The sequence below is a fragment of the Triturus cristatus genome, chromosome 6, assembly GCF_964204655.1.
Source record: "Triturus cristatus chromosome 6, aTriCri1.1, whole genome shotgun sequence".
Lineage (NCBI taxonomy): Eukaryota > Metazoa > Chordata > Amphibia > Caudata > Salamandridae > Triturus > Triturus cristatus.
Window position 1 is genome coordinate 362,289,619 of NC_140589.1, and position 21,425 is coordinate 362,311,043.

The following is a 21,425-nucleotide window of genomic DNA, read 5'->3' on the forward strand; positions in this document are numbered from 1 at the left end:
TCACATTCACTGGGTGATATCATCAGTGATTACATTAGAGATGTCATCAATGATGTCACTCACCATATCTTGAGTGATGTAATATCTGAGGCCATAAGCAGAGCAATGCAGGGCATAAGTTATAGTTATCTCATGTAGCTATAACTGCTGAATTTCAATGGTTTTGTACAAGTGAAATGTAAGCCTAACTATCACGTTGCTTTAATTCTTATTCTTATTACATGGTATAATTCTGGCCAGAGGTTCAGACTGTGGTTGTGTTAAAAAAAGATATATATAGCGTTTTTTCTTTTGCCAATAACTTTGGCCCGGTTTGTCAAATCTTCACGAAAATTTCAAAATTAGTATGCCACTCAGTTCAGCTGTGGGTTGAAAGTATTGGGGTGATTCTTGAAGCGGGAACCAAGAAAAAGGGGGTCCCAAAACACTTTTTCCCCAAGCAATTTCCCATAAGGAATTTTAAACAAAACTACAGTCCAAACCTCTGGACACAATTAGACCAAGTTTGTAAGAAAGGTAGCTCTTGGTCAAGAAAGAGCCCTTTCTGTTATTTGGTATAAATATGTTCAGCAGTATTTTAGATGTTAACAGAAAAACAATTTGTATATCTAGGAATGCAAACCCTTTGTGGATCCCCAGCAGGGAATCTGCAAAGTCTCACATAACCAGCAAGACCCTGATTGACTGGCTGCAACCTGAGAGAAAAGTTGCAGCTGCCATTTTATATATCCGGAAACAGTGCATGGGGCTAACATGTGGGCTGCAATTTATATAAAAGGGTCAGGGTAGAGGTTGCCACATGTGAGATCCGCTGGAGCTCAGCACAACTCCTCATGTAATTCTGTGACGGATCGACGGATACAGTGTAAATTAAAATAAATATATATATGGGGCGAGGCTTAGCCAGCTGCAAGATGGCCACACTTTAAGTCAGTGTGTGAGTGTGTTTGCCATAGGCCACCTTTTGTCTGTTACACGTGCCATGTGGCCAGGGGCCATTTTGTATAGTCAATGCCCATAGGCATGGATGTGGTCTTTCTTTTCAATGCCTCCTGCTTGTTGTGGCTGGTGGCTATTTTGCATAGGCAGCCAGTGTACTTTTGCTATAGGCATGCATGTGATCTTTGTGGCCATGCCTCCTTGCTTGCTGTTTGACCATGTGGTTGGTGGCCATTTTGTATAGCCCAGCCAGTGTGCTTTTGCCATAAGCCAGCATGTGTTCTTTGTTTGTGGCCATGCCTCTTTGCTTGCTGTTTGACCATGTGGCTGGTGGGCATTTTGTGTGTTATGCTTGAGTGCTACTAGCTCAATGCTCATACTAATGTATTGTATGAACATTGTTTTATATATTATTACATACTTTTTTGTACTTTTCATCTGCACCACTCCTTGCCTCCCAAATCCCAGTTGGTTCTAAATTCAATTGTCATCGTAGTAAGTAGTAGTCCCCTTCCCCTAGCACATCAGCAATTGAATTATATTTTTTTAATTTCTACTTGTTAATTTTAGCAAATTATTATTCAACTTTTGTTCAGTTTTTAGGTCTCACCTGACCCAGCGCATGCGCTGGTCTGGCGAGACATTTTGAGAGGGCTCCGAAAAGTGCTACCAGGCTAGCCTAGAGCTACAGTGCATGTGCGCGGGCGCGCGCGCCGTGCTTGACCGCGATTACTCTCACTTTCGCGGCCGCTTGGCATAGCCAATAGGTCTCGCTTTTGGGACCTTATAAGTATTTAGTTATGCAACTGTTGCATGGCTAAACACTTATAAGGTCCCAAAGGCGAGACCTTTAGCTATGCCAATGCTTGTTTCATTTTTCAATTTGTTTTTTCAAAGCTTGTTTTTTCTAATTTTATTTTTCCTATTTTTCTAACATCCGGCATCAATCCCATGTATTATTGGCAGTGCACAGCCGCACAACAGCAATCATTTTGTAAGGATTGCTCCATTGTCAGTTTTCTTTTGCCATCTGCACCTTCCTGAGTGCTACATCCCATTACCAACTTGATGCACATAAAGCAAACTGTTACATCTGTGTGTTGTTGTTGCTCTTTCTTATCCCTCCTGAGTGCACACAAACGTTTATGTTGGTGTGGATTTACGAATGGATGCACTGTATTGTTAAATATTTACAACTTAAGTAACCACACTAAGGGCCTTATTACGATGTCGGTCGGACTTGCGTCTGACCGACACCGTTTCGTGGAAGAAACCGCCCGACCATAGGTCGGCAGCTCTGACCACTGAATTAGGCTCCAACTGCTCAATTAGGATGCGACTGCACATAGTGCGGTCAAAAATTAAATTTTTTAATGGGGCTTCTGAAGCGGTCAATATAACACCCACATCACAAGCTCCCATTGAAAAACGGATGTTTGTAAACATCCCGGCACCGGGTGGCAGGCACCATGAGGTGCCTGCCATGGTGCAGGCAATTTAAGGGGGCACCACAGGTCCCTCCAGCTCCAAATGTGAAAAGGCTGACATGGATAGTCTGTTGAAAACTGACATCATAATCTCGACGGCAGAAACGCTGTCCTTAAGGGATTATAGTGCAGTTCTGACTGACCGATGGGCTCCTAGAGCCCATAAAAACCGCGTCAGATTCCCCCGCCCATTTAAACTCCGACCGCCGTCATCCTAATGTGCCGATCAGAGTTTAAACCTACCATGTTCGTCAGAAAGCCTCCGGCCAGCGGTTGAATTCTTTACGACCCACATCATAATTAGGCTCTAAATGATACTACTAATTTAACTGCAACAATGCCGCATTTCACTGATCTTGCTTGTTTGCTTTTAGGTGCACAAGAGACAACATCACCCACAGTACTGCCAGACAAAATGCCTGTGCATGACGTGATGCATGACTACACAACACGGACATCTCTTCAGCTTGTGAAGCTAAGTGCCAATGACAACTGACAGTTTCAAGCTTGCCCAAAAGGAAGGTGCTGCCAAGAACGTGGCCAGTGGGGAGGAGAAGATTTCCACCACTGGCGTGCTGGCCAGGACCTTTTTTCGGGAAACGTGTGCCGGCTGCATTGGCCTCCGGGGAACAGGCTGGAAGATGCACCCACACAGAAGAAGTCAGTTTATTCACAGCAAGGCTGACGAGCAGTGACATTGAAATTAAGTTATCTCTTTCGCAAAGTAGTACCCAATCGTTACAGGAAACTCAGATAAGTGGACAACAATAGCTGCAGCAAGCAATAAAAGTTCCTCCCGAAGTTATAGCAGTTCAGGAGATTGAGCTTGATGCTGAGGAAGTAGAAGAAGCCACTTTTTCCAAAGATCCAGTGTCTTCCAGATCTCAAGCAAGAAAAAGAACAGTTATTCCACCATCTTCTTCCCCAAGACCCCTTCTGATGATCAAGACTGCACTTGGATCCCACCTCAGTCTGAGACATGCCAGGAAAGTCTAGGGAAACAGAAGTTTCCTGATAGCCGTAGAGTTACGGATGAAGAAGAGAATGATGATGGGCCAGTAATCATGGATGTTAGCCTAGCCCTAGTGGAGACCGACATTGCCCTATCTCAACCTGCTTTGAGGGATGTGGCACATATATCACCACCACTGCTGCCAGCTGCCATATTTGCAAGGGCCTGTCAGTGACCTATATTCACAGCCACCTCAGTAGTGTAGGCACTGCAGAGAGGCAAACGTCAAAACTCCCACCTACCACCAGTTCATCCGACATTGGCAGTGGCACCAGCGTCGAAAGTGGACCTCCCCCATTTGGGACTTCTTTAAAGTTAGCAAGAAGGAACCAAACATTGCCATATGCCCTATTTGTGAAGCAGGTGTTAGTGGGGGTAAGCTTGGTACAAACTTTGGTGCGAGACGCCAAATAACCCATTTGAGAAAACATCACATAATCCAGTGGAAGGAGCACATTAGCGACCAAAACACAGCAAGTGGCGTTGGTGAATGGGTGAAAGGCTGAGCGTTGGAATCCGACCTGATCATGGTAGAAGGTGAAGAATTTGTTATGCAAATCAGCCCTGTCCTCAGCAATGCAGTACTATCACCTACATAAGCAACATCGCAATGGCACAAGACTCAGGTCAAGACACCAAGACAAGAGCATACAGTGACTGCCCCACTGAGATGCACATTCAGCCTACCACCTTCTGCTCTCCAGAAAAAAGTCACCTGCATCAGTGGCATCAGCAAAGAAAAAAATCCAGGCTACTACTCCTGACATTTTTAGGCAGGAGGGGCAGTACAAACTCATTCACCCAATGGCACGTTTATACAAAGTAAAGCTGGCTAAAAAATTTGCGCTGGACCTCCTCCCTTTTTTTCTTGTGAAAAGGATGGGTTTTCTAGAATTTGTGTAAACCATCTGCCTAAAATGAAAGGTTCCCAGCTGGTCGTATTTTGCCAGAGTTGCTGTTCCAGTGCTACATCATGATGTGCTCGAATTGGTTGGTTAAGCTTTGCAGCAGAGTGCTATTCACACTATCCACCTCACGACAGACATGTGGATCACTTGCCAAGCCACTGATTGCATGTGCATCACTGCACGCTGGATCTATTTTGTGGGGGTTAGAGAAATTATATCTTCAGGTTTTGACACTGCTGAAGTTTTTTTATGGCACTCAGAAGCATGCAACAATAGCCATGTTTGCCATAGAGAAATCCCATACTGCTGCAAACATCTTGGAAGACTTTAACAACAAGGTCTTCGACTGGCTGCAACCAAGAGGGCTTAACATTGGATTTGTTGCCACAGACAATGGCAGTAATAAGTTAGGGCCATGGCAGATGGTGGCTATTTCAGGGTCCGGTGTTTGTCGCATTGCATCAACATCATTGTATAGGACTTTTTCAAAATAGAAGACTGAGTCAGCAACTTACTGTCCACCTGCAGAAGGAAGAATCAAGACTCATTTCAGTCATTCTTTTAAAGCCCTGGAAGCAGTTGAGGGTTATACAGCGTGATAATAGAATGCTAGTTAAAGCACTCATACACGAGGTGCCAACACGTTGGAACTCTACGTATTACATCTTGCAATGCCTGTTTGAGCAGTGTACACCGATCAATGAGTATGTCATGCAAAGAGAGGATGCAACTGTGAAAGGCATGATCATTGAGATGGACCGATGGGGCCTTGTCAAATGTCTGACAGAGATACTGCTCCCTTTTGAGGTTTTCACACAGGAAGTCATCAAGGAGAATATTGACATGGGCCAAGCTATCCCGTTGTTGCATACGCTACAGAAACAGCCAAAGGAGGTGTCTGAAATATATGCAGGTGTGAACAAAAAAACAGATGTGCATGAGTTGGTGGAGAGCTTAATCCTTCGCTTCTCTGTTAATAAAAGAATGCAAAGGGGCATTGTGTCATCCAAACTTCCCATCTGTGCCACAATTCTTAATCCACAGAACAAACAATGACTGGCCCCTTTCATTACTTTTTCATACACGTATGTTTCAAACTACAAGACTTGGATTGTTGAGCAAGCGAGTGACCTAGAAAAAGAACCACTCGGAATTAGAGGCCACTCCTCTAGGGCACAAGCTCTCTGGTGCAGCCTTCAACTTCAGAGTCTGAGGGCAGTGCTGTTGGCTCACAGCAGCCAAAATCAACAACAAGAACACCAACAGCTAGAGGAACAGGAGTAACAGTCCCAAATCTGCATTTGATTGCTTTCTAAAGGCAGGGCTTAAGTCCAGTGCAGAGGCAAAGGCAAAAGAGCCTGAGCAAGGTGGGGCACCAATGACTATTGAGAGGATGGTCCAGGCCTATCTGGATGACCCAAAAGAAGTCTATCTTGGTCAAAACCCATTGGTGTATTGGTATGGGAAGAGGCGCCAATGGCCAGTGCTCAGCAGGCTGGCAATAAACTATCTGGCTTGCCTGGGTAGCCAGGGTTTACACTGAGTGTGTATTCAGTGCAGCTGGTGCAGTTGTCACAGTGAGAAGGACCAGTCTCTCACCCTAAAACGTGGAAAGATTAACAATGATCAAAATGAATTAGCATTTATACCACCAAATTGCACCATACCTGTATGACGTAAGGATTATGAGGGTGATTGGTCAGACTCAGGTCATGGTAGTAGTATTTTAACTGACCAACTTCTGGGCAAACCACATGAGTCTGAGGATGGACTCTACTTCCCCAACTACTAGGCCTGCGCCATTAACCATAAAACTTTCCATTGGAACATTTAGCCACACCTACAGCCCGAACCGCTGAACGGACTCACACCAAAATGTCAGGGAGGTAGATGTCGGTTCATGGAAGTGCCTTTTCCTTATTAAGTGTAAATGTGTTCAGTAGTTTTTGAGAAATGTAAGTTCAAAATTATAGTGACATCTCTGGCCACGGATATTTCGTGACGGTTTCGTGAAGAATCACAGATGCACATGCCAACGGAAAAGCTCTGATTGGCTGGACGGAACCTGAACAGAAAGTTGTGGCTGCCATTTTATTGCTCAGGAATAGTTCCCGGGGATGAAAATCTGTGTGAAAGCCCACATAAGTGGTCAGGGGGGAGATAATCTGACCCCATGGTTGAGAAATGGAGGTGATAGTGATCAACGTTATGTGTTCAAAATAGAACAATGACGCCACGATCGTCAGTGCAGGCCCCGTGTACCGTCACAACTCTCACAACATCATCGCAAATATAGGTGGAAATATAAAAAAAAATATGTGAATCATTAATAGACATTGTTATAGAGATATTGAGATTCTGATAAATGTTTGTATAGAGTTATTAATATAGTATGTTATGTACTGTGATGGTTAAAATTAATTAAAGAGTTATAATTTTTTTATGTGGTGATGGCTATTGAATTCCTGCTTTTGCTTTCTGCCATTGCGACGTAACTGTGGGGATCATGGTGACCAACTTTCTTGCGAACTCTGTCCTCACCGTGAAAACAGAAAAATGGGTTTTAGAGATGTTTGTTCTAGAAATACACTAGAAAAACATGAGTTGGAAGTGTACATTAATAAACCTCTAGTGTGTAAAATAATGTAATATGTGTGCATTTATATGTTTTCACTTTATGGAAAAGGTGCGATCGTCGCGGTTAACGACGTCATGGCGATGTCCCGAATAATCGTGATAATGGAAAATAAGTCTGAAAGATGGTTTTTAAAGCAACTTTGTAGAAAAATATGAGTTTAAACACAGTTTGAAAGAAGTCTGTATATAGTAATATGCATAGTGCAATGTTCAGAATGGATTCTTTTACACATTATTTTTGGATGTACTGGTGGCCATTGAATGTCTGCTTTTGTTTTTTGTTTTCGTGACTTGTCTGTTAAGATCGTGACATCATTGCAAAGATCCCCAAAAACTAAAGAAAAGAAACATTTAGAAAAAACTTCACAATATTTCAGGTACTAGAGTGGCTCTGACAAGAGCCATTGGATTGGTTGTGTGCATATGGCTTCTATAGTTGTTCCGGTTCCGGTTGTTGCGGTGGTAAGAGGTGTCTTGTGACACCAGTAAAGGCTACCCGACATTGCCATTATTCAATTAAAAGAAAAACACTCCACAGTGACTGTTTAATAATCTGCGTTGTCCACCCTGTGGTGTTGAAAATAGATAGGAACAATTAATTCCTTATCTCCAAGTAACAAAGCAGAAAACCTAATTGCCAAGAACTAATTTATAATCAGCTAATTGTACCTTGGGGTGAATATCTTAAATAAATGAAATAATAAGCAGAATTCATGTTAAAAACAGGAAATGTGTTCATAGTCTAACTTTCATTTTAGGTGCAGAATACACACTCACCAAGCAACTACATAGATAGAGAGATGCAATAGCCTTGGGCCAATGGGTAATAGTAATAGTGCATTAATTGAAAACATAGATTGCTATACTGTGAAGTATTGTTGTTTATGAGACTTATTTATCCACTGCAGGCACAGCGTGTAGAACTGCCCAGACTCAGCTGATCCAACAGTGTGAACAACATTATCAACATTGCCAGGCTGTCTCTCTTTGTTTTCCACTTCCCCTTTCCCCCCCATTGGTGCGCTACCCGGAAGGTTGCAGGTTTCGGGTGGTGAACTGGTGGAGGGGCATTGGGACTCATCTTCGGCCCCTGTGGTCCAGGTCTTTGCTCGTGACAGATTGAAGTGCCAATTCACTCTACCACCTGGGTCAGGATGACGGAAGGCTTCGATTTTAAGGCTTTAGCGGGCATATTAGATGGGTTGCAAAATCAGTTGACACTGTCGGCTGAAGAAAACAGGAGTTTAAGAGAAGAGGTCAAGAGGTCTCAACAAGAAACCCAACAAATTAGATTAAGAATGGAAGAGCTAATTTCAGGAACTTCCCCTTTGCCAAGATTGGGATCAGATAGCAGGTCAGCCACTGAAGTAGCGACTCAAGTTATACATTCTGTAGCGCCCATAGTTCCATTAGCCACACCCGAAAGATTTAGTGGTGATCCTCATAAGGCCCAAATATTTCTCACTCAATGCTCCCTACACTTTTTATGTAGCTCTGTAGAGTTCACAGAGGATAGAACGAAGGTCGCTTTCATGCTGTCCTACATGAGTGGCGTTGCAGCTGCCTGGTCAATGCCCATGATATCACGTAATGACCCCCTCATTATATGACTTTGAACTTTTCAAGAAGGAGTTTCTGAGAATATTTGACAGAAGAACCGCGAACCAAGCAACAGACAACGAGTTGTTGGATTTGAAGCAGGGGAGTCATGATCTTGTGGCTTACATCGCGCAATTTAACAAATTAATTGTTGAAACCGATTGGCCAGAGAGCAAACATTCAGCGATTTTCTATCGAGGTCTTAAGGATGAACTAAAAGATGCCTTAGCTCAAATACCCAAAAGACCACAAGAGATCTCCGAATTAATTGATTTGGTACTCCAAATTGAACATCGTCTTTTTGAAAGGAAATCTGAAAGAAAAAAGGACTACCGTGTATTTGTTCCTCGGTTTGATCGAGTCAAATCAGAAAATAGTAAATCAGAGGTCGCTACGGGAGAAGAACCAATGCAAATTGGCTCGGACAGAGGTCCTCTCACCAAGGAAGAGAAGGAAATGAGACGATCGAAAAATGTATGCATGTACTGCGGTGCTTCAGGCCACTTTGTAAGAGATTGCCTTAAAAAAACCAAAACCAACCAGGGGTTAAAAGACAGATCCCATCAGTAGAGGGAGTTGCCCTGGTGGAAAATTTTAGCGAGTCAACTCAAGAATCTCAACGATTAGCAAACACCTTACAATCAGCCGCACCACATTTAATAGTGTCTTTTACGGTAAAATTTGGATCTATGGAAGTCAAAGGAGTATCGGTGATGATTGACTCAGGAGCCACCGGCAACTTTGTGACTTGAAATATGCTAAGGAGATCAGAATTCATGCTATCCAGAAAAAACATTTTGAGATGGTAAATGCAGTAGATGGCTCTAATCTCACCTCTGATCCCATTACTGAAGAAACGGAAACTTTGGAGTTGATTGGGTTGCGAGGCCATCGGGAGTTCATCAGATTCAACTTAATCGATGCCTCGCAATTCCAATTGATTTTGGGGTTACCTTGGTTGTCGGAACACAATAGATTGGGAAAGGAGAACAGTAGAAATGACTTCAGAACATTGCAAGACAAACTGTTTTGCTCATGTGCAAGAAAATTCTATGGAATCACCTGCCGCAGAATTAGCTCGACTTTCTAATCATGTATGTGTCATGGAGCTGAAGGAGGTACCAAAAGAATATCAAGACTTGGCCAGTGTTTTTGACTAAAAGAATGCAGAGAGGCTTCCACCGTATCGGGAGTATGATTGCAAAATAGAATTAGACCCAGGGGCCACACTGCCGTGCAGTCGCATATACGCTCTCACAGAAGCTGAAAATGTATACCTAAAGGAATATTTAGAGGAGTATCTGAGAATTGGGTTCATTAGGCCATCACAGTCTCCTGTTTCGTCACCACTATTTTTCAGTCCCAAGAAGGATGGTACTCTTCGCACGTGCATCGACTACAGAGCCCTGAATTTGGTGACCATAAAAAATCGGTATCCCTTACCTTTGATTTCACAACTATTGGATCAAGTCAAGGGGGCTAAGTATACACCAAACTCGACCTTAGAGGGGCTTATCACTTGGTGAGAGTGGAAAGTGGAAGACAGCCTTTCGCACAAAATATGGCCTTTACGAATACCAGGTGATGCCCTATGGTCTCAGCAATGCACCAGCTGCTTTCCAACACCTAGTCAATGATGTCCTTCGGGAATTCCTGGATAGGGTGGCGGTTGTATACATTGATGACATATTAATTTTCTCTGATTGCATGGAAGACCATGTACAACATGTGCGGGCCATTCTGAAAAAACTATTGGAAAATCAACTCTATGTGAAGTTAGAGAAGTGCTCTTTCCACGCAAAACAAGTGGAATTTCTTGGATTTGTGTTATCAGCAGAGGGAGTGGCCATGGATCCCACTAAGGTACAGGTCATACAGGATTGGATTTCCCCAAAGAATGTGAAGGAAATCCAAAGTTTCCTTGGCTTTGCAACCTTTTATCGGAGGTTTATTCCCAACTTTTCTGCCAAGGTTTTCCCCATCACACAGCTCTTAAAAAGGGGGAGGAAATTTGACTGGTCAGAGGATGCTGAAACAGCGATCCAGTTCTTGTAGAAGGCTTTTATCACTGCAACAATCCTGGCGCATCCAGACCCAGAACAAGCCTTTTTTGTGGAAACGGATGCATCAGACTTTGCCACAGGAGGAATTTTGTCTCAAAGAAACAAACAAACGGGACAACTTCATCCGGTAGCTTATCGATCCAGGAAACTGTCTGAATCAGAAATCAACTACTCAATAGCCAATAAGGAGTTGTTAGCAGTAAAAGAAGCCTTTCAAGAATGGCAACATTATCTATTAGGAGCCAAACATTGCGTAACTGTGTTTACCGATCATCGGAACTTGCAGTTTTTGAAGTCAGCAAAAACCTTAACTCCTCGTCAATTGAGGTGGTCTTCATACTTCTCAGAATTTGATTTTGTAATCACGTACAAGCCAGGGGCAAAGAACGGAAAGGCTGATGCATTGTCCAGGTTGAATATCTCAGAGGATGTGAAGGTCCCTCCAGTAGAGACAATCATTTCTTTGGATAAGATTATTGGAGTTATTCATTTAAAAGACTTTACTAAAGAAATCCATGAAAATTATTCAGTTCAGGAATTAAAGGATTGGGCTTGAGATGATGTAAGAAAAAACATTAAAGAAGGTCTCCCATATTATGATGAAGCATTGTACCTGCCAACAAAGAGCTTACAAGAAAAGGCCTTAATCAACTGCCACGATGATCCACTGGCGGGTCATAAGGGCATAAAAAAGACCTTAAATCTGATTAAAAGATATTTTTGGTGGCCTGATATGGCGGCTCAGGTGGCACAGTATGTATCGACCAGTGAACTATGCATAAAGGGGAAACCTAGCAGACAAGCTCCGCAAGGGTTATTACAACCTCTCCCTAATGCACCATACCCATGGCACACTGTGACCATAGATCTAATAGTAGACCTTCCGCCAAGTCTAGGTTACACGACCATATTGGTCCTGGTAGATACATTCTCTAAAATGAGTCATTTTGTTCCGCTGAAATCGGTTCCTACAGCCATTCAGCTAATTCAATTGTTCAGTTAACATGTCATTCGAGCTCATGGGGTTCCCCACATCCTTATCTCCGATAGGGGTACCCAATTTGTGTCTAAGGCCTGGAAAAAATTCATGCAGGGATTAGGGGTTGACACGCGGTATTCTACCAGTTTCCACTCTGAAACTGACGGTCAGACAGAAAGAGTCAATCAAGAGCTTGAGCAATATTTGAGACTCTATTTGTTGGAACAGGAGGGAAATTGGTCAAAATTACTCTGGACGGCTGAGTTTGCGTATAATAATGCAGTACACGATTCCACAGGTTATACGCCATTTTATTTAAATTCAGGAAGACATCCTAGTTTAATGACTGGGAAAAAAGATAAAACCTTGCCAAGAATTAAGAACATGCTACTGCAGTTAGAACGCTCTCACAAGATAGCTCAGGAAAATTTGCAGAAGGCTAAGATATCATACACGAAACGAGCAGACAGGAAAAGAAGAGTAGGTCCTGATTTTAAAATTGGGGATCAGGTTTAGCTATCCACTAAACATTTAAGATTAAAAGGGAACAGGAAGTTTCAACCCAGATTCATTGGTCCATTTGGAGTAAACAAAAAAATCAATCCAGTAATGGTTAAATTACAGCTCCCCAAACAGTTAAAAATTCATCCGGCTTTACATTTCTCAGTTTAAAAAAAAATCCTCCTAACGTGAGATTCCAAAAGTCCCCTATGCCACTACAAGTTGAGTCGAATGAGGAATATGAAGTCAGTAAAATATTAGATTCAAAAAGGTCCAGAGGTAGATTATACTACTTGGTCGAGTGGAAGGGGTATGGTCCAGAGGAACGATCTTGGGAACCATCTTCAAATGTCGATGCCCCTAGAATAACTAAAAAAAGTTCTACAAAGATTACCCATCAAAACCAAAAGAGGGAGGCCTTCCCTTGGAGGAAGGTACTGTCAAGGTCTGTCTGACCACTCACCATCCTGTAAGATTGAAAAAGAAGATAAACACTCGTTGGAGAATTGGCAAGAGATGTTATCATAAAAAGAACAAATTGTTAATTACAAGACTGTTCCTGAAACAGTGTATTATTACATTGCAGAAATCCAATATGGCGGAAGCTGACTCCATCAGTGAGTTGGGTCAGCGGTCTAGACCTTTCAGGCTCGCGTCAACCCAGGTGCTTAATGCACGGGTTCTGGAAAAGAACTGCACACCTCAACCGTCTGCGTGACGAAGCAGGTTGCTTCGTGTTCGCGCGTTTCGGTTGTTATCACAGAACTTTAGTTACCTATAGCATTGGTTTTCGAGTCGCATCTGGCGTCTCAAGTTTTGTCAAGAGAACCTCTGTGTAGGTGAAAATTCTTCACGCATGCGCTAGGTGGGACGAAGTAACTAATCTCCTCAGAAGCGGCAAATAGAAGACTCCGAAAATTCTCTACATGTCAAGAACTTAAATATTTGAAGCGCTAAGTAGCACAGATTAGTTCCGGTTGCTGCGGTGGTAAGAGGTGTCTTGTGATACCAGTAAAGGCTACCCGACATTGCCATTATTCAATTAAAAGAAAAACACTCCACAGTGACTGCTTAATATTCTGTGGTGTTTAAAATAGATAAGAACAATTAATTCCTTATCACCAAGTAATAAAGCAGAAAACCTAATTGCCAAGAACTAATTTATAAGCAGCTAATTGTACCTTGGGGTGAATATCTTAAATAAATGAAATAATAAGCAGAATTCATGTTAAAAACAGGAAATGTGTTCATAGTCTAACTTTAATTGTAGGTGCAGAATACACACTCACCAAGCAACTACGTAGATAGAGAGATGCAATAGCCTTGGGCCAATGGGTAATAGTAATAGTGCATTCATTGAAAACATAGATTGCTATACTGTGAAGTATTGTTGTTTATGAGACTTATTTATCCACTGCAGGCAATGCGTGTAGAACTGCCCAGACTCAGCTGATCCAACAGCGTGAACAACATTATCAATATCGCCAGGCTGTCTCTCTTTGTTTTTCTACTTCCCCTTTCCACCCCATTGGTGCGCTACCCGGAAGGTTGCAGTTTTCGGGTGGCGAACTGGTGGTGGGGCATTGGAACTCATCTTCGGCCCCTGTGGTCCAGGTCTTGGCTCGTGAAAACTCTGCACATTTGGCAGACCCAAGCCCCTATCAATATGTCTTTTTTTTAGCAGCCTCTTTAGCCCAATAGATATAGCTGTGGCCCACAATCCATGATCTATGAATATTGAAGTGAAGAGGCAATGGTAATCAGGAGAAGGCTGAAGCTCAATGAGGTAGTTTTCCAAATGAAATGCAATTAAAATGGAGTTTTGTTTTAAAACAAAAATATATATTTCATTGGATGCTGTCAGCATGAAAGTGAATGAAATTAGGTAGTGTGTAGGATGCCTTAGCAATACATCTTATCATTTGATGTTGTTTAAGAAAAGAAATGAAATACAGACATAGATATGCTTTTGAATCTGTGGAGTAAAGCACACCTGCTGTATCTTATTTGCAAGCAGCATGTTCCTTCTAGAATGTGGTGTGAACTTGTGAGCTACTGGTTCCATTGGGTTGCTGAGTACACTGAGCTAAGACTGTATTGGGGGGAAGGGTGTTAAAGAGATAAAACATTTTTTTTAAAGTTGAAGAGGCATATTATCAAGAACGGCGTTACAATTATCGCTACTTTAGCGACAGGAAACTACTGCTAAAGCGGCGATAATTTTAACGCTGTTCTTGATAATATGCCCCGAAGAGTGATAAAACAATTTAAGTAATGGCAAGTTTTAATTTCCAACTCAGGACAATGTGATAAATGGTTGTGTAGTAGATACATTTTAAAAAAAGCTAGATATAGGTTTAAACTCCTGTTTTTTGTGATTACTCCGCGATGATCGCAAAAAACACAGTGGAAACACGCTGACTGGAACCTCATTTTGAAAGAGAGGTAAAGGATTAACAGATGCTAACCATTCACAAGTGGAGATGCAGTAGTCTAAAATGAAAAACATGACTTCATTTGCTGCTTTTTTCATGATGAAAGTTGAAGAGGTTGCCATTTTAGAGTTGCTTTGTATGAGAGTGGTGTACCATTCTTGTGCTTAGTTTTTAAAAATCTTAAGAGTGTCAAAACTATCCAGAAAGATCTAACAACAAAATAATCTACAAACTCTATTCACTGGTCTGTATATACCTTTGTAATCATTTTAAAACTCTACATTAGAAATGAAGATGTATATGGGCATTTGATTAAAAGGAGTATCACAATAATGTTCTTTTGCTAGCTTCATTTCAAGTGTAACTTTTGTTTGAGATATGGTGAATATATATTTTATAAGCAGAAGTATTTGAGAAATTATGTAGGTATGCCATTCTCAAAAGGTTTTGTGCTTTGAACAATTTCAAAATGATATTTTCTGTTTTAGAAACTTAATGATGCATGTGCACACTCAGTAACAAAGCAACATATGTTTCTAGAGAGCCATGTATGCAAGTGTGAAATCTAGATTTCAATCACACAAAGCTCAGAAGAAAAGCATATATACAGTAAAACAGGTAGTTTGATACTGAGAGAAGGAGATAACCAATGAGTCAGAGATATGTATCTGACAGTACTGAGGGTACTTTCACAGTGAGTCAGGCGGTATGCAGGCTCTCATGCAATCACCCAGCCACTAGTCAGGTAGTCAACAAATCAGTTATTTACAATCCATGGACTTATTCAATTACCCAGACACTACACATGCACTCTTGCAATTAGGCAGGCAGAAATTATGTAGTTATTGAACTATGCAGGCACTACACATACATTCATTTAATCACCTAGGTACTAACTATTGACTTATGCAATTAGCAAGGCTGTAACTATACAATCATTATAACATTTTCACAGAAACTATGCAGCCATCTAAACACCCAATTGCAACCCATGCAGTCATTGAAATACTGAGGCACACTTGTGTACTGATGAAACAAGCAGGCACATCTCTTGCACTCATCTAATTACATAGAGAGTACCATTGAGTAAACCTGTCATCCACCCAGTACCTATGCAGTCATTTAATTACATTTAATTACAGAGGCAATAGTCTTACACTAATAGAATCACCCCAGCAGTACACTTACTTTCATCCAATCTCTCAAGCTTTAACAATGGGACCATGCAGTCACTCAGACACGAGTCATGCACTCATCTATTTGGCCAGGCACTACTGATGCACTTATTCAATTCTCCAGGCACTACCCAATGTAGTTATCTAAACATCCAGGCACTACCAAAAACAAATGGGCAGCATTCATTTGCTGAAACACTATTCATGCACTCATCCAATAGGCTAGGTGGTATGCGTGGGATTAAACAATCATGTATTCACTATCTATGCACTCTGTAAATCCCCTTTATACTATGTATGCACTCTTGCAATCATCCAGGCACTAGAATTGCACAAATGTAATCATCCCTCCAATATCTATGCATCTATTGAATTATTGCAGCATTAGTCACCCATTTGTCAAATCATTCAGGCTCTACTCATGCACTCAACAAAACACCCAGATACTAGTGGTATACTCATGAAAACACACAGGCAGTAAGTATGCAGATATGGACTGACCCATGGAATTACTACATAGTCAGGGAATCACATACCCACTACTTGTATCCTCAGGAAATCACCTAGGCACTACCTATGCACTCATTCAATCATCAAGGGAGTATTGATGTATTCAACGACAAATCCATGTATTTGCAAGCTTTACTGAGGAATATGCAGTCTTTTAGAACCATGTGGGGAATTATATGTGTCACCTGTCACACACTCTTTGCAAGTTCTTGGAAGAATTAGTATGCTTTATGGTTGGATATAGATTAATGTGCATATTTGTATTATGCAGCATTAATCAGACGCATTTAAGTGGAAAAGTACTGAGATACTAAACACACCATTGACACAGTGGTAGAGAGGCACGTAAATAGCTCTTATGGTGTGTTTTTGGATTTACAGTGTTGAGACACTGTATGTACTGTATGTACTTCTACACTTGGGTAATGCTGAACAGAGCGGAAGCCACTTTCAAAGCACAGGGGTGTGGCATATTTACAACAATATGATGGATCGCTATGCTCTCCCCTGCGCTGGCGCACAACTGGCTGTCATGCTCTAATGGAGGTACCCTTGCAGCATGGTGCAAGAGTGCCTGTGTTGCGGGATGATTGTTTTTGTCTAGGAAGGTACACCTTCCTGCACAAAAACAATCACAAGAGGTGTTTCCCTCTTTCTATGCGTGCTGCAGAAGACTGTATGCATAGAAAGAGGAAAAAACAAGGAAAAATAAAAGTATTTCTCCTTGTTGTGCCTCCCTACACATCCCCTGTGAAAGCATAGAATTCTGTCATATTCCCAGGTGTATGATTTATTGTAAAACTGGGAATGTGGCAAAATGCTTGGGTGTTGTGTGGAAACACCCAGAGCAACACCCATGGCACGCTCCTTTCACGCAAAGTGCTGTGTGAAAAGAACCCGTATTTACAAGGCCAAGAAAAGCCACACAAAGTGGCTTTAGGAGGCCTTGCAAATATAGAGCATCACAGTATGACATTGGTGTGTCAAAAAAAGCGACACTTTGGTGCATGGGGCTTGTAAATATGCTCCCTTAGCTTGATGATCATTTTAAAATTAGGGATAAACTGGTCTTTCACCATGTATAAGTTAAAAGTGAGATATGGTGCAGCTATGTTTCAGGACAGGGTGCTTAAATGTTAAAAGGTAACTAATAAATAAAGTTGTGCTTTTGCTTTGGGTTTGCTATACTGAAGTAAATGAATGTAGTAGTATAGCTAGGTTCATTTGTAGATTTAAAACTGCAACATACCATAAAAACTGTTTTTGTATTTTGTGTAAGTCAGTATTAAAGTAGTTTGCAAGTTGGCTAGGGTACAAATTGAAATATTCTTGTTTTTTTTAACAGAACAAAATATACATAACTACACACTTTTAGAATTCCTACAACACCTCAGACGAAAAAGCAACAGAAGCAACTAGAGTATCTCTGCAGAAATGAATTACAAAAGGGGCAAAATGCTGAAAAAGAGCTGAAAGAAAAAAGAGCTGCTGGTAAGAAGACAATGCAATTCTTAAAAATATATGTGAACATTTGCAAAGATTACATAATAAAGAAAATACAATTACGATTATGAGAAACAACAAGAGTGGACAAAGTGTACATTGGAAGAAGAGAAAAGATTGTAACAAAAATGGACACAACATAACCATGAGACAGAAGCAGTTTAAGGAAATCAGAGTCAGGATGTTTTGTCGGAACTTACAAAAGTGTAGAGGAGGGAGAGAGGCAGTGAAACAGAAAGATCGAGTTGAGAGAATAGTTGAAAATGCCTTTGCTTTGAAGAGGAAGCTTTTCCTTTTGATTCTAAATAGAATTAAGACTCTTGACAAAATAGTGTTGTGCTAGAAGAGACAAAACCAGAAGAAAAGATTAGTGAATAGAAGTAACTTTGTATAGTTTTAGTGGAGAATGGATACATACTTCTTGTACAGAACTTTTCCTTAATGAAGAAAGCTATCTCAAGGATAACAGATTAGTTAATGCTATTGATGAAAGAGGACAATGTTATGAAATGAAGAATGTTAGTCCTATAGCAAAATAGGTGATGGTACCTAGAAAAGAAGTTATTGCAGAAGAGGTACAAGGAAGACATAGTCAGGGTCTTGTATACATATTGAATTGTAGTAGTGTTTGAAGTATTAGACAGCAATCCATTGATATATTAAGAAAATTCCTACATATCTTTACAAGGGCAAAGTTTTAAAACACAAAATAAGTTATACCACTCAACAATGCAAACTTTAGTTAGGAGACTTTACTATGTGAAAACTCCTGCTTTATGTTTAGGAAAAATGAATAGAGCACTTTTACATGGTAGTGTGGCAGATGTAGAAAAGGTTTTTGGTGCAGTTTCGTTTCTTTGGTCCTGAGCAGGATTCTAAGGAAAATGAAGAGTTGTTAAAAGGAGGAGTTGCAGAACAGGACACATATATTACAGTTGATAGCTTCAAAGAAGAGATTTCAAAATTTAACACAGTGTTGTCTAAAAATCAGAGTATGTTTGTATATGTTGACGATGCACTTACTAGAAGATTTAAACACAGACTGTTGACATGTTTAAAAAATGAAAAAGTAAATAATAATTACTGGCAAAAGTTATCTGTGTATTTGTAGAGGGATGATTTGCCTTGTCTATATGGCAAGTTATATGTAAGTAGTGCTACAATAAATTGGAAGATAATAAAATGAACAACACAATGATATTAGATACCCATTTTGTAAGATAGTAAAATGCCAGCTAATGTAGAAAAACTATGAAGGGCCAAAAATAAAAAAAAATCAACATTTATTATTCTTTGCAGCATTGCGAAAGGGCCATTATCGACTGCTCGCCAGCACTCACTACAACTCCACAATCCATACAGTATGATGCCATCGGGGAAAACTATGGAGCCAAATCTTGAAGTTGAGATTGGACTTTTAAATGGACTCTGCTTCGGTGTTGTTGTGGCTGCTATTGAAGTTGAGGGTCCTTCAGCTTTGTGTCGCCTTTTTGTTGGTTACTATGAACTCCTCTTACGAAATGTGCAAAAAATAGGAAATGGTGAAAAAAATTAATTAGCATGTATGATTTTTGGCAGCATTGTGAATAGCTGTAACACACTGCTCACCAGCTCTTATAACAACACTACAGTCCATGCAATACGTGGCAATTCTTGAAAACTCTGGAGCCATAACTGTTGTAGGTGTTTGTACCTCTGAAGGGACTTTCTGGCTGGGAATTGTTGCTACTGCCACTGATGTAGATGGTCCTCCAGCTTCCCTCTGCTTGATCGGCTTAAGATGATGTAACATGAACTTCATCCCACATAAGTCCCAAAAATGTCTCCAGCCAAAATCGATCACCTGCTCACAATAAAGTTCTGGAAAAGAAGAAACAGAAGGAGGAGTGGGTGTATACTTTGTATTCATTTTACTGAAAAGTATATTATCCAATGAAATTCCTTACTTTCACGGTCATGCGATGTTCACAGATTGTGCATTGCCCTAGTTTTGCAGCAGTTTTCAATTCCCCACGAGTTTGGATAAAATTGGGTAGTTTGATGGGTGTTTGGTAGCTATGTTCTATTCAAGAGTTCAGATAATGAGTTATTTTTTTAAACTGTTGTTTTTTATAATTGTGTTGTTAAATAAAGTTAAACCAATATGTTACTAAATAGCTAGACTCAAACTTTGTGTAAAATATATCTATATATCTGTATTACACTTTGTCATTTGCATTTGTGACTACTGATGTCATTGCGACCTCTGGTGCTGCTGTGAAAAAGCTAAACACATTTTTGATTTAGTTATTTCAACAAATGAATACAAAGGGAAAAGTTAAATTAGTATCTTATTAAATAGATACACTGAAACTTTATGTAAAATATGTCTATATATGTGTTTTGCACTTTGTTAAAAACACCTGGTATTCACAGTGTGTCCTTGGCAATAGCACTCATAGAATCATACAGGCACTACCTGTGCAATCATCAAGGACGTCCGTTGTCCACCACTCTGCAAACGTGCCTCCTGGCATAGTACTAGTTGGGGGAGGAAATCCCCCTGGCTATTGAGGGTATTTGGGGGCAAACTATCCCTCCTGTTTCCTCCAACAAGCCCCACACAGTCAGTATGCTAAGAGGTCTTTGGAGGCCATGCCCCCTTTCTGCACCACTCTGCAAACTTGTTTCCTGGCACACTACTTGTCGGGGAATAAAGTTCTCTTGGATGATAAAGGACCTTGGGGACAAAGAAGCCCTCCTGGTACTTTCTGTAAGTCCTACACAGCTGGATCCCTCAGAGCTGGTCAGAGGCACTGCCCCCTTTCCACACCATTCTGCAAACACCATTGCTACTTAAAAAAACATGGAAACTCACTGAAAAAACCCAAAGGTTACAGGTAAGCTATAGTTAGGAATGAGCATTTAAAAAAACCTTAGAAATTCACTGAAAAAAACAATGATTACAGGGCTGTTATAGTTAGGAAATATAATTTGAAAAAACCTTAGATATTCACCAAATAAAACTATAGGTTACAGGGACATTATAGTTAGGCACAGATTTCACACGCACCAAATCTGAGAAATTCAGCAGTTATAGTTAGCTGAGCAAACTAGAACTTGCGCCCCGCAATGCACTGCTTATGACCTCACATATTAAATCACTCATGATATGGTCAGTGACATCACTGATGACATCACTGATGACATCTCAAATTACATCACTGATGGCATCATCCTGTGATAGCGAGTGTTTCTAAAAGGTTTATGAGTGTCAAATAGATATACACCAAGGTGTATTGACGAATCAGAGGGTGTATTAGTGCCTGTATGTATGATTTAGTGGGTGCATGACTGACTGTATAAGTGAGTGTTTAGGTTTCTCAGTGAATGTGTAGGTGAGTGGCTTGCTGTGGGAATGTCTCTATCGGTGTGTCAGTTGGTGTGTAAGTGGCTACATGGGTTGGTGAGTAGGTACATGAGGGGCTGTGCGGGTTATTGATTGGTTGTCTGAGTCTCTGTATGGGTGTATGAGTACCTTTGTGGGTGGGTGAGGGGTTGTGTGACTCCCTGCATGGATGAGTGAGTGGGTAAATCAATGGCTGTATGGCTTTATGAGTGCTTCTGAGAGGGGCTGTATGGGCGAGCAAGTGTGCATATCGCTGTGTCGGTGAGTGTATGGATGTGTCAGTGGTATA